Genomic DNA, 13,067 nt, shown 5'->3' on the forward strand with positions numbered 1-13,067 from the left:
ACAATTAAAAAATGTACTTAAAATCGCCACGCATTAAAGCAAACTAAAAAACCCAAACCCAAAAAAAAAAGTAAATAACACGAAAAAATTGAGTTCAGCAAACAGACGGAACGCAACCTAAGACGGGCCTCAGCCTCAGTCTCGACAGCGGCTCAAAGCCAATAAAAAAAAAAAAAAACAGAAAAAACAGAAAAAAAACGACAATCAGCAAAAATGCAAAAATGCAAGAAAAAATTGAAACTTACCAAAACAATTGCAAGTTCCTGGCGAGTTCAGGGCCGCCACAACAACAAAAAGAAGCTCTTGTGATGCATCCCTGGTTCAATTATTGCTGAAACGAGATTATAAGAAACATGTGAAATGTAAATGAATTGCATCCAATGATCGAAAAGTTTTATTAATCTATTAATTTCAACTATAAAGAAGACTAGAAATGTATTTTGAACTCTTTTTAATCTATTAAGTTCAACTAAGATGAAGAAGATCTTGCTTTGCATCCCTGGTTCTCTTTTATCCATAAACAAACATGTGAAATGTAAATGAATTGCATCCAATGATCGAAAAGTTTTATTAATCTATTAATTTCACCTATAAAGAAGACTAGAAATGTATTTTGAACTCTTTTTAATCTAATAATTTCAACTAAGATGAAGAAGATCTTGCTATGCATCCCTGGTTCCCTTTTATCCATTAAATATTACAACAAACATGCGAAATGTAAATTAATTGCATCAAATTATGAAAAAAATCTTTTTAATCTATTAATTTCAACTATAAAGAAGACTAAAAATGTGTTTTGAACTTTTTTAATCAATTGATTTAAAATAAGAAACCTTCAAGGAATTTTTATGTTCAGATAAGGAAGTAAAAACTTTTAAGCTATTTGGATATTTTATGCACATTCTATTTTATCCATCAAATATTTCTGAATAGAGATTTCAACAAATATGTGAAATGTGAAATGATCGACAACTTTTTTAATCTATTAATTTTAACTAAGACAAGAATATTTCAACTATAAAGAATTAATATTAAAACATTTATAATGGAAATGTTATTTTAATATATTAATTTCAACTAAAAATTTCTGATACGAAAGTAAAAACGTTTATACTATTCTCTTTTAACCATTAAATATTCCTGAAATAATTTTACAACAAACTTGTATTTTTAACAATTTGTAATCTATTCTATAAAGAATTCATAAGGAATAGAAATGTATTTTTAACTATTTGGAATCTATTAATATCAACTAAAAACTTCAATTATAAAGAATTAGGAATACTTTCTTTTATTCCTCAAAAGAGATTACAACAAACACGTGAAATGATCGAAAACTTTTTTTACACCCATAAATTCGAACTAAGAAAAGAAAATTTCAATTATAAGTCATTTCAATGCTCAGAATTAAGGAAGTAAGAAGGTTTATACTATATAGAAATATCGTATAAGTGTGTGAAGTGGAAAACAGGCCAAAGAATTTGTTGGCCTTTGTAAAATGCGACTCGTAATTTGGGCTACAACTTTCAATTGGCGACAACCTCAAAATAAAAATAAGAAAAAAAACGAAAAACGAGGAACAACAACAAAAAAGCGAAGCTGATAAACGCTTTGATATGAACGTTGATCGTTGTATTCTACATGCACATATATGTACTATATACATATGTACTTCAGTATATACATATAAATTCACATGCATTATATTCGTATAGCTATTTGGAGTTTATGGGGCGCTGCTTCAGTTGCTGTTGTTGTTGCTGTTGCACACACACTCGAGCAGTGAAAGTTGTGCCGCACTGCAAGTGTTGTTCACATTCTCATTGTTGTTGTTGTTGCTGCTGCTGCTGCGTCGGATCTGCAATGAACTCAATTCAGAGCAGAGCAAAAGCAAACATTTTTAGCAGCCGCGAATAATTGTCAACAACGCACAACAAATTTCTTCCTCTGTGTGTGTCTGTGTGCATGTGTGTGTGCTGCATTTCTTGGGCTCTGCCCTTCTTCTTCTTCTTCTTCTTATTCTTCTTCTTCTCTCTCTGTATGTGTGTGTGTGTGTGCGTTCGCAACATTGTCGACAACGACAGCGACAAGCAACGAAAGCAACGAAACGGCGACCGCTAATTTTGTTGTTGTTGTTGTTGTTGTTGTTGTTGCTTTTATTTGGCGAGCTGTCTTTACATTTTCCCCCTCGCTCCCTTTCCACCCTACCTCTGCATTCGGTGGGCCGAAAATGAATAAACAAAAGTTTTGAAAATACAAATTCATAAAAATATCGAGAGAGCGAAAAAAGAAGGCGGCGACAAAAGCTATTTTCGTTCGTTATTCTATTTTATTTAATTTTTATTTCATTTAATTTTTTATGCGACTCTTTTCGTTTTCATTTTTGTGTTTTCTGTCTTGCTGCTTATGTCAGAAATACAACAACAACACAACAACACAACAACAACAACAAAAAAAAGACGAGGGAAAAAAGAAGCACGAAAAATTGCCAAGCAAAAGAGCCGCATGCGCTTCCCCACCTCCCTCCCTTTTCCCCTTCCCCATCCCCTTCCACCGTTCGCTGCGCTGCTCGCAAATTTTTGGCGACTGCGCTGCCAGCTGCTGTAATGACGACGACTGCAGTCGCTGTCGCTGCCGACGTCGCTGTTGCTGTTGCTGATCGTGGCATCGTCGTGTTTCGGCTTCGGTTTCGGCGTCGCTGTCGACGTCGCTGCACTCCAATGGCAAATCGCAAGCCCAAAAAATGAAGGAAATATGTATGCATGTCTCTGTCCGTCTGTATGTGTGTGTGTGTGCGTGTGTGTAAAAAAGTTGTATTAAAAAAAAGAGCAAACACACACACACAATGCCAGGGAATTCTCTGATTCAATTGGGCAGCGCACACACACACACACACACACATGCGCTGACGCTTATATACACACTGACACACACACACACACAGAGAGACGAAAAAGAAGAAGAAGCAGCAGCACAGCAATATCAACACATTTAACTGCATTTTTTCGGAACTCAGTTGAGCTTTTTAATTCGATCGGTTCAGTTACTAAAGTTAGTTCAGACAATACGCACAATTTTCAATTTCAATTTCAAATTCAAACTCAAATTCAAATCGAAGCAAAAGTTCAACCTCCCACTTCACTTGACTTGTAATCACAATTGAGATCAGATGCGGATGCAAATGTGGATCAATCATACTAGATAGATAGACAACGTGCAACGTGCAACAAGTGCAACTAGGATCAAAAGCTCAGCTCCACACTGAGCTTTTGTCCTTCAATTCGAATCGTTTTTTTTTTTTTCTGTTCTGTTCTGTTCTGTTTTTTTGTTATTTTATTTGTTTGTTACCAACAACAATGCAACGCAACAAATGACAAAGTGCAGAAAGCTGAAGAAAGCTAATCAAAAAGAGAAACTCACAGCAAAAGGAGCAAAACTATGAACTGCTGAAAAAGACAGCGCCCAACAAAAATAAAATACAAATACAAATTATTGAATCAAACTTCTGTTGGATTTCTTGTGCAAAGTGAATACAAAAAAAAAAAAAACAAAAACGTTTCCAATATGTCGCGCCAAGTGCATAAACCTTCGATATCTATATAACTGAAGGGGTTCTCGAGACGTTCGCAGCTGCAGTTTTTCGCAGCTTTCGGCATTCAGCTTGCAGCTTTCCAGCTGAAGCTTGCAGCTTCCAGTTTGCAACTTCAGTTCCAGTTCAAGTTCCAGTTTCAGTTCCAGGTACGTTTTAATTCTAGTCCCCAACACAAGAGATAAATAGTTCCCAAATTTGCCAAAAAAACTAAAAAATGGGAAAGGGAAAAAGGGGGAAAGGCAACAGAGAAAAATGCAGAAAGAGCGTAGAAAGAGCAGAGACAAAAGAAAGATAAGCTGCATTCGTTGCACTCGCTCCCCATTCAAGGAAGTATTGCATTTCGCACACACACACACACACAGACACATGTGTCTGTATGTTCAACCTGCCCCCCGCCACCACTCCTCTCCGCTCCACCATCGTCATCGCCTTGGCCCTAACATGAAAAGAAGGACATTTGACTCACACAATCCGGGAGAGCAAGTTTGCCAAAGAGAGATAGACAGAGAGAGCGAGGCAGAGGCAATGCAAGTTGCAGTGGGCTAGAGCGGGACAAAGGATGCAATGCAATGCATTTGATCTGCCAGCGTCGCTGCCTTAATTTCAACTCAACGCAACGCAACGCAATTCAACTCGAATCCAACTCGACTCGACTTGAACTTCATTTTCAACGCTCTCTCTCTCTCTCACTCTCTGTGTCCGTGTGTGTGTGTGCCCTTCTCGTAACAGTAACAGTCTCGCTGTCGCAGTTAGCGTCGCAGTCGCTGTCACCGTCCCAGTTCCAGTTCAAGCTCTCGATCATTAGCACTTTGAGTCACCGTTGCCCTTCGCTGCCAACAACAACTGTATGTGTGTGTTGGTGTGTGTTTGAGTATGTATTATATTTAGTAGGAGAAACATTTCTCATGCTCACATTTTGGCAAAGGGATTGACATAGACAGAGAGAGAGAGAGAGAGAGAGAGGGGGGGAGCGGGCCGTTGAGCTGGCTGCGGCTGCAGGAAGTCGTTTCCATACAGTAGCCCAACACAACGGCAACAACTTCATCATCATCATCGCCATCGTCATCGTTAGCTTCATCATCGCTTCGCTTCGTTTCGTTTCGCTTCGTTTTGTCGTCGTTCGTTGCGTTCGTGTTTTGGCTGTCGTGTCGTGACGTTTTCGTGTTTTTGTTGCTCGTGTCGCCCGCTGCCTTTGTTGCCTTTGCCTTTGCCTTTGCTGTTGCTGTTGCGAGCAGGGGAGGATCTTTTTTTTCTGCTGTTTTTTTTTTTTTTTTTTTTTTGCGCTGTGCTTTGCAGTGAGAATGCGATCGAAGCTTTGGCTTTAGCTGCCGCCTGCAGTTTGGCATTCAGCGTCGCATCGAACGAACCGTCGTCGGCAGCATTCGTTGCATTGCATTCGATGCGTATTCGTATTCGCACTCACATCTACAAATTATTCACTTCTAATTCAAATTCCAATTCGAAAGGATATTCGCTGCGTTTTTCTTGTTTTTTTTTTGTAAATGTTTCAACGTGTTTTTTTCCTGTTTGTTCATTGTTGTTTTCTTTGTGTTTTATTTTGTGTTTTTATTGTTGTTGATCGCAAGTTGTGCGACAATTAAAAGTAGTATTTTGTTTCACCCTTTTCGCGTGATCCGTAAACACAACTCAGGAAATTTGTGAATATTCACTCCGATTCACACATTCAGTATTCAGTATTCGATGTTCGATGTACATTCGATGTACTTAGATATGCTCAGACGACCGCCAAACACCTCGGCCTAGCTCAAGGCCAATTCTAAACAGACTCAGGAACAAAGCACCTCAGAACACCTTCAACAGGTAAGCTTATCTCCATCAATAAAAGGCGTGCATACAAATGCACATTTATGCACATTCATCGGATGCAGTGGAAAGCAAAAGTGCTAGTAAACTTTCGCTTTCGAGATTCTCCTAGCAAATGCACTCAAAGAGGATGAGGAAATAAAGTCAAATGGTCGTCAACCGACAGGCAGAGAGGGAGAGAGAACGAGAGGAGGGAGAGCACGCACTGTACCGCAAAACTCCAACTCGGATGATAGTATTAAAAGACAGGGAGACGAAACGAGACGAAAGCTAGTCTAGTTTTTTTTTCTTTCTGTGCTGTTTAGTTGGACGACCGAGACCCTGAATGCAGCCAACAACAGACCGGTATCTGCTCACACACACACACATACGCACTCGCAGACATGCATACAAAATGCACATGCACAAAGATAGCGACATCAACTCACACACTAACACACACCAACACACACACACACATGGACGCAGAGGTGACGTAATGGCAACTACTCCACTAACACATTTTTCTACATTCCTCCAACCGCATCCGCCATCCACCATCCACCATTCGCTCTCCACACTCCATCCACAATCCTCCCATCCTCCTCCATTCCACCAATCCGCCATTCGTCGTCGCCTGACTATTCGCCCAACGTCGAGAGACGAGCAAAAACTGAATGAAAACTGCAGCGAAGCATGCCTAGCATAAAGAGGAACGCAAAACTAGGAGACAGCGGAACAGTGAGACAGTGGGACAGTGAGACAGTGGGACAACGGGCCACAGCAGACGACGACGACTCACACACACACACATGCACACGCAGACAGCGTTGTTGGGGCTCACTCTGCTTCTCTTCTCTTCTCCCTCTCTCACTCTCTCACGCTTTGCTCTGTGTGGATGCTAGGCAAATGGCTGCTGTTCCTTCTGGCACTGCGTAGAGGGCACTAGAAAGTGTGGACGCAGCACCAGACGATATGCACACACACACACACACATACACTGATATACAGAGAGTGTGAGAGAGACGTATGTGTGCGAGTGGCCGACATTCAAGGTTGACGGCGCGCACAACTTGTTTTCTTTCTTGTTGTTGTTGTTGTTGCTGTTATTGTTATGGTTTTTTTTCTGTCTATGCCTCCGTCTCTCCCCCTCTACCCCCTCTCTATCTGGCTCGCTCCACTGTCTACGCTTGGCGTAGTTTTAGTTACAAGAGGCAAAAGCAAACGCAAAAACAAAAGCAAACGCAATATGCACAGCAGCAGAAAGAGCAGAAAGAGGGCAAAGGCGATTTCCAGGAACACCGAACAAGAAGCAGAAGCACAAGCACAAGCAAACAGAAGATGTGGGCAACACAAAAAACACAAAAAAAAATGAACATATAACAGTAAAAGTGAAGCCGTCGCAGCAACGGAAACCTTCTTCGTAGGGCTTCTGCGTCGCAGCGCAGTCGCAGCGCAGCTGGCGAAATTGAGCTGTTTTATTTAGAGTTAATCAAAATGACAGAACTCGGTCGAAGTGCGAGTGTGAGTGCACTGTGAGTGTATTCGTGAATAATTAGAACTGCCCGCCCTTTTGGCACACACACAAAAAAAAAAAAAAAAAACAGTAAAACATAAAAACAGAAAAACAGAAAAAATGAAGACGCAGTCAACACACTTCCGCTGGCCTTGAGCGACAATAAACAATAATAAATAACAATAAACTAACATCAACTTCAATTGAAGGGGCAACCGGAGCAAGCAACAGACAGCAACAGAATTGGAGTTGCTTTTGAAGAACTGAACGGAACTTAACTTCCATATGGAATTATATGCATTTTTAGCCTTTTTTCGCAATGTCTAAAACAAAAAAAACCTTTTTTCGGATGTGAAAGTAAACTTTCATCTAGCTATAAAAATATTAAAAGTCAAAAATCACTTTATAATATATTTTTAAAATAACTTCCTTATCCAGAAGCATGAGAAAATATTTTGTAGTCTCAAAATAAAATTGGAACTTCAAATTTCAACAAATTGTAATTTCTGTGTCAAGAAAATGCTAATTTTGTGAGTCGTCTTTAAAAACTCCATCAATACTTTCAGCTAGCTATAAAAATATTAGAAAACAAGAATATATTTTAAATGTAAATTATCAACAAAGCTTGGACAATTATTTTGTATTCTCAGCTAAAATTACAATTTATAATTTTAACAAATTGTAATTTCTGTGTCAAGAAAAGGCTAACAAGATGTGCACTTTTAGCTATTTTTGCGAGTCTGCTTTAAGAAGTAGTGTCAACACTGCAAGCTACATGCCGATGACTCAGTCATAGCTCGATCGATGTGCAGTATGTGTGTGTAAGTGTGTGTGTGTGTCTACAGAAGAGTTCTGGCAAATTCTACGCACTTGTAAAAACACACACACAGACACATGAACAATCCAAGTGCATTGACGACGATGACGGGGAATTCAAACAGTTCCAAGGCCACTTTCGGCTGCCGGCGGAGAATTGCGGAGAATTCAACAAACGGAGACAAGTGCGTGGGTCTTCAAAGGAAGGAGAGGATGATGGTGGGGGGGAGGAACAGGAGGAGGTGGAGCACGAGACTTGAGCTTGTCGCGAGTTCAATTCTCGGAAACGCTTACGGCAAATGCAAGGCCACAGAGGAGGAGAGGGGGGTAAAGTGGAAGTTGCAAATAAATGCAGCAACAAACTAGAGGTACTTCCATTTCCATTGGCGAGATAAGCAGAGTGAACAGACCAAGATAACTCGACTCAACTTGATGAGAGAAAATCGAGAGAAGATTGCACTTGTGTTTCTTTTTTCCTCTTCTCTTCTTTATTTTCTTACCTCTTTTTGCGGTCTTCTTCTCATTATTATTATTATTCGCAGTCTTCGCTTCAGTCAGTCAGTCAGTCAGTTGGTCATCGGTGTCATGTGCATAGCTCACGCTGTGTTCCTCCCCCTACCCCTCTCTTTCTCTACGTCTTCCCCTTATTCTAGTCTGGGCCAAGTCTCTTCTCGCCTGTTTCTCAGCTTACATGGGGGGGGACTCTTCAATTCTTCCTCTTCGTTGAAGTTTTAATGTCTGCCTATCCAATCAGTAGCCAGTTGTGTCTGGTAATTTGATCTGAGTAACGGTAAACGAAGACCATGTGGCGTATACGTAATATATACGTTTACCTCACTAGGAAATGCAAATGAGTTGGAGTGAGTGAGTGAGTGCGAGAGAGAGAGAGAGAACAAGGGGCGGGCGGTGGCAAGAGGGGGGCAGTAGAAAGTACTAAAAATACCACGACGAGAACCAGAACGAGAACGAGAACGAGAAAGAAACATACACACAAAAAAGAATGCGCAAATCAAATGAGCATTGAACCCGATCGCCTCCACTCGACAATGCATTGACATTGCTAGCAGCGTTGTTATCGCAACCCCTTTTCCCCTCCTCTTGTGATTCTCCTTCTCCTCTTCTTCTTCTTCATCTCCACTCGCCGCTGCCGCCCACAGTGCAATGTTTTTGGAAATCAGCTTCAGAAACCAGCCCAAAAATCCAAAGAGTCGAGAGCTAATAATAAGTCACATGGCAGTTAACCTGAGCTACACACACACACACATGCATATGTATTTGCATACATATTAGCAATAGCAAAGCAAGGCAAAGCAGCGAGGGGAGGGGCGAAGCGAATGGGGGAGAGCGAGAACCGGTCATAGTAACAGTTGCGTTGCGTTCCATGCTCCCCTTCTCCCCCCTCTCTCAAACTACACCATAACTAGCACTAACACACATTGCACACACGAAGCCGATCGCCGAGCCGAAGTGCGTTCGTAACTCGCGAGCCGAACCGAGCCGAGTCGATTCATTTCAATTTCCCACTGCTGGAAGGGAGAGAAAGACAGAGAGAGCGGGAGAGCGAGTTGCGCTACGCTGTTCGCATATTTTTGCTCAACACATTTTTATCTAATAACCTTGTGCAATGTTATTAAACCCAAAAAGTTTCTTCACCTCGCCGGCAGCAGCAGCGACAGCAGAAGCGCAGCGCAGTGGCAGCGCAGCTGCGTCGAGCTGCTTCTGATGAGAAATGCTAATACACACACACTCGCATGCTCATGTCAATGTGAGTGTGTGCAAATAATCAACGACAACGACAACGCACAAAGCTCAAGCAACAACAACGAAAAAGGTTGCTCACCAACACAAATGCAGCTGCGAATGCACACGAGCAACAACAATGAGAATGCAGGAGCAAAGAGAGAAGTCTCCACCCCCCTTGCGCCCTCCCACGATCTACTTTCCAACTGTACACACACACACACATGTACATACATATATATGCAAGTGTCAAAAGTATTCGTATGTATGTGTGTCAATTGAACACAATCTTGCTGCAAAGTAGGAGTTTGCTTATTTGTGCATCGAGCAAACACAAATTAATATACATACATACATACAAATATATACATACATATATACAATATATGTATATGGACATCTTTCATACTTCACCCAATTGCAGTCCGCATGTCAATTGCATAGCAAACAAGCAAATGACATGTAATACGAATTAAAGCCTGCATGTGTGTACATACATACATACATATGTGCTTATAAAACTACATATAGAATTGTCAAGGCAGCCGCGCGCGCAAAACAGAAAGAGACAGAGCGACAGAGAGAGATATTGCAAACGTAATGCGCAGCTAACTTTTGTTTTAGCTTTTGCTCTCGTCCCATTGCACACACACAAACATACATACACATGCATGCGCGAGCGCAGCCAGAGAGGGAGAACTTTGCGTGGTTGTTGTTGTTGCTGCGCCGTTTACTTTCTGCAAAGCATTGCGTTGTAGGCTTTTGTTCATGCAAGCAATTTGTGTTTGCGTATTGTACGTATGTCTATAAGTGTGTGTGTGTGTGTGTACATGTGTAGCTGCTTTTTTTGCAATTTTATTTGTATGCAATTTGTGTTTTTTCGTCGACAAGAAATTTCGCCAGCTTTGCATTACTTTTGAAAGTTGCCTTCTTGCGTTTTTTCGTTAAATTAACTAAGGCCTAACTGCAAAAAAGAGTGTTGTTGCGCTGTGTCAGCGGATTAGCGTACAGTCCACGATCCACACAATCCACACAGTCCACACAATCCACACACTCTTCACTGTCCTTCATTTACCCAGAGCAACTCATGCAATTTAGTAGTAAAGTGAAGTTAGCTTACCTCTCCCTCTTGCTGTCCCATTCACACTTTCGCACGCTTGTGTAATTTGCAGTTCAATGCTCATTAGAGCTCCACACGGCGCGTCGGGCCAATAACTGATTGCCAAAGTCGCTTATCAGGCGGGAGCGGGACACAAGATAATAAGGCAGCATATTGTTGTTGCTGTTGTTGTTACACTTTTCAGTAGCACACATAGGGGCGGGGCGGGGCGGTGCGGTGTGTAGAGGGGTAGGCGTCTGATGCTTCGATGCGTCTGACGACAACGAGCCGTTGAACGGGTAGACCGAACGTCGCGAGTTCAAAGCCCTAACGACGTTGACGACGGCGACGATGACGACGACGACGACGACAGCGAAAATTACCGCGCACAAATCATACACTTCCACTTCCCATATTTAAATGCATTGTGTTACACACACACACACAACCATTAACACTAACACTAACACTCACAGACACTTACACTTACACACACGCACGCGTGAACATGCAAAAAATATTAATGCGAAACTATTCGAACAAAACTAACGACAACCAAAGCCAAACGCGTCGCACTCTCAACTAAAAACGACGCTGGAAAATGCGCGACTCGATCTATGAAGCTCTCTAGCACGAAAACTACAACTACGAAATTGCGCTCAAGAGACGAGACGAGAAGAGACATGGCGGCAACTCAACTCAAATGGCAAAACTTACATTGCTAGATAAGGCAGCCAAAGTCATAGCAAAAACGAAAGCACTCAAGTAGATACGAGCACAAACTACAAAAACTAGTTGAGCAGCCGCGAGAGAGTAGCATTAGAGCTTTTGAGCGAAAGTTCGCTCCAAACAGCTTGCAAGATGATCATTAGCCGCATGCAGTGCACTAACGATAGTGGGAGTTGATGATCATTAACTGCAGCACACTAGCAATAGTTGAATATTGTGCGATGATCATTAGCTTGAGTCAGACGATTGTGTGTGTATGGCAATGGTATGTTAGCAAAAGAGAGCAGATGTACGCTCTCTCAGCACAAACACATACACACACACACACAAATACAAAGAGAGAGGGGAGCAACTAACGATGAGCGCGTAGTGTGATTGAGTTCTTTTCGACTTTGGCACGCTATTGGCAATGGGAGAGGTAAACGACCGAATGTCCGACAGACGATGACTAGGTTAAGGTGAAGGTCAAATTAGCGAAAATACTGAAGAGACAACAGCAACAACAAGCACAAACGTGCATACGTACGTACGTATGTATGTGCATACATACATATGTATGTATGTATGCAAGTTGATGTCGACGGCGCAGTCGCAGCGCACCAACAATAGAAATCAACTTTGTCAGCGTTAAATGTGAGCGAGTGAGCGAAATAGCGACAACAATAACACAATAATCACAAATAAAGCAAAACAAAAGCAAAAACAAAACGACGACAAAGACACAGGCCTTAAAATAATAATCGTGAAGCAACAACAAGCTATACACAAAACCAAAAAAAAAGATAAGAAAAGAAATTGAAGCGTAGACAAAAAGTAAGCAGCAAGCGCAGGAAGAGGAAGACGAAGCGAAGGCGAAGGCGAAGTCGAAGTCTCGTCTCAGGAATAGACATGTGTCTGTGTGTGTGTGTGTGTGCTGGACAGACAGTTGCAGTTGTCTTTTATTTGCTGTGTCTCAAGAGTCCAGCACAACTCTCCCCTCCCCCCCATCACCATCCCACACCACACTCTCCAGTCTCCAAGCTCATAGAAGAACAGTCTGAGCTCATCCAGGCATCCAGTTGCCAATTCTAATTCTTTGCGTGGTGCTGTCTATACACACACACACACACACACACAGAGACAGACTGCCTGGCCGATAGACAACAAAAGACAACAAAAAAAAAAACAACGACAAACGTGCAGACGTTAGGGAACTTGCTCTGTCGCTCTGTCTGTGTTTGCGACGTCTGGGTCTGCGTCGACGTCTGCGCCTGCGCCTGCGCCTCGCGCTATTTCTGCGCTGCGCTGCTCTGCTCCGCTGCCTGTTTGAAAGTGTTTGTCGAACGCCACGCGCTCACACGCCATCGTTCTCTCGCTCTCTCACAACAATAGCGTGGCGAGCTTTTTCTTCAATCTAATGCGCATTGGACGTCTCTCCCTCTCTCTCTCTCTCTCTCTCTCACGCTCTTTCTTTGCGCGCTCAGACACACAAATACACATACACACTGGCTCTATGACTGCTACGATAACCAAGTAGTATGGGTAGCGGGGTGGGGGGGAGGTGAGAGAAGAAACAGAGACGGCAGACGTTGAACGCTGAGACCTTGAACTTGGACTCAGTTTACGAGTTGAAAAATTGGGTTTTGTTTTGAATTGTTTGCATGTCGTCGTCGACGTCGTCGTCGTTGTTGTTGTCGCTGTTGTTGTTGTTGCTGCTTTGGCTATCGGAGCGTCGCTTTCCCTCCCGCAACACACATTCGATGTGTGTGTGTGTGTGTGTGTGTGTGAGTTTG

At 42.2% G+C, this 13,067-nt stretch overlaps 2 long non-coding RNA genes across 9 annotated transcripts in view; one reads left to right on the forward strand and one right to left on the reverse strand.

Annotated features, from left to right (window-relative positions):
* LOC117576619 (uncharacterized) overlaps positions 1-11,134 on the reverse strand; it is a 91,148-nt gene extending 80,014 nt beyond the window's left edge. For 2 of the 5 annotated variants that reach the window (XR_004572970.2, XR_007954889.1), the window contains exons 1-2: positions 10,588-11,134; positions 246-331 (exon numbers count right to left, since the gene is read on the reverse strand). This is a non-coding gene — a long non-coding RNA (uncharacterized LOC117576619). The remainder of the gene's footprint in view (positions 1-245; positions 332-10,587) is intronic. The other 3 variants (XR_004572968.2, XR_004572960.2, XR_004572969.2) reach the window with 2 other exon arrangements.
* LOC127565559 (uncharacterized) lies at positions 4,480-6,853 on the forward strand. 4 transcript variants are annotated; one of them, XR_007954892.1, is made up of 2 exons: positions 4,480-5,413; positions 5,482-6,853. It is a non-coding gene; the product is annotated as an uncharacterized LOC127565559 (long non-coding RNA). The 4 variants fall into 4 exon arrangements; XR_007954891.1 differs by having other exon boundaries at positions 5,519-6,853; XR_007954890.1 differs by having other exon boundaries at positions 5,529-6,853.
* Positions 11,135-13,067: the final 1,933 nt, after the last annotated feature.

Source organism: Drosophila albomicans, chromosome X (assembly GCF_009650485.2).
Source record: "Drosophila albomicans strain 15112-1751.03 chromosome X, ASM965048v2, whole genome shotgun sequence".
Taxonomy (NCBI): Eukaryota; Metazoa; Arthropoda; class Insecta; order Diptera; family Drosophilidae; genus Drosophila; species Drosophila albomicans.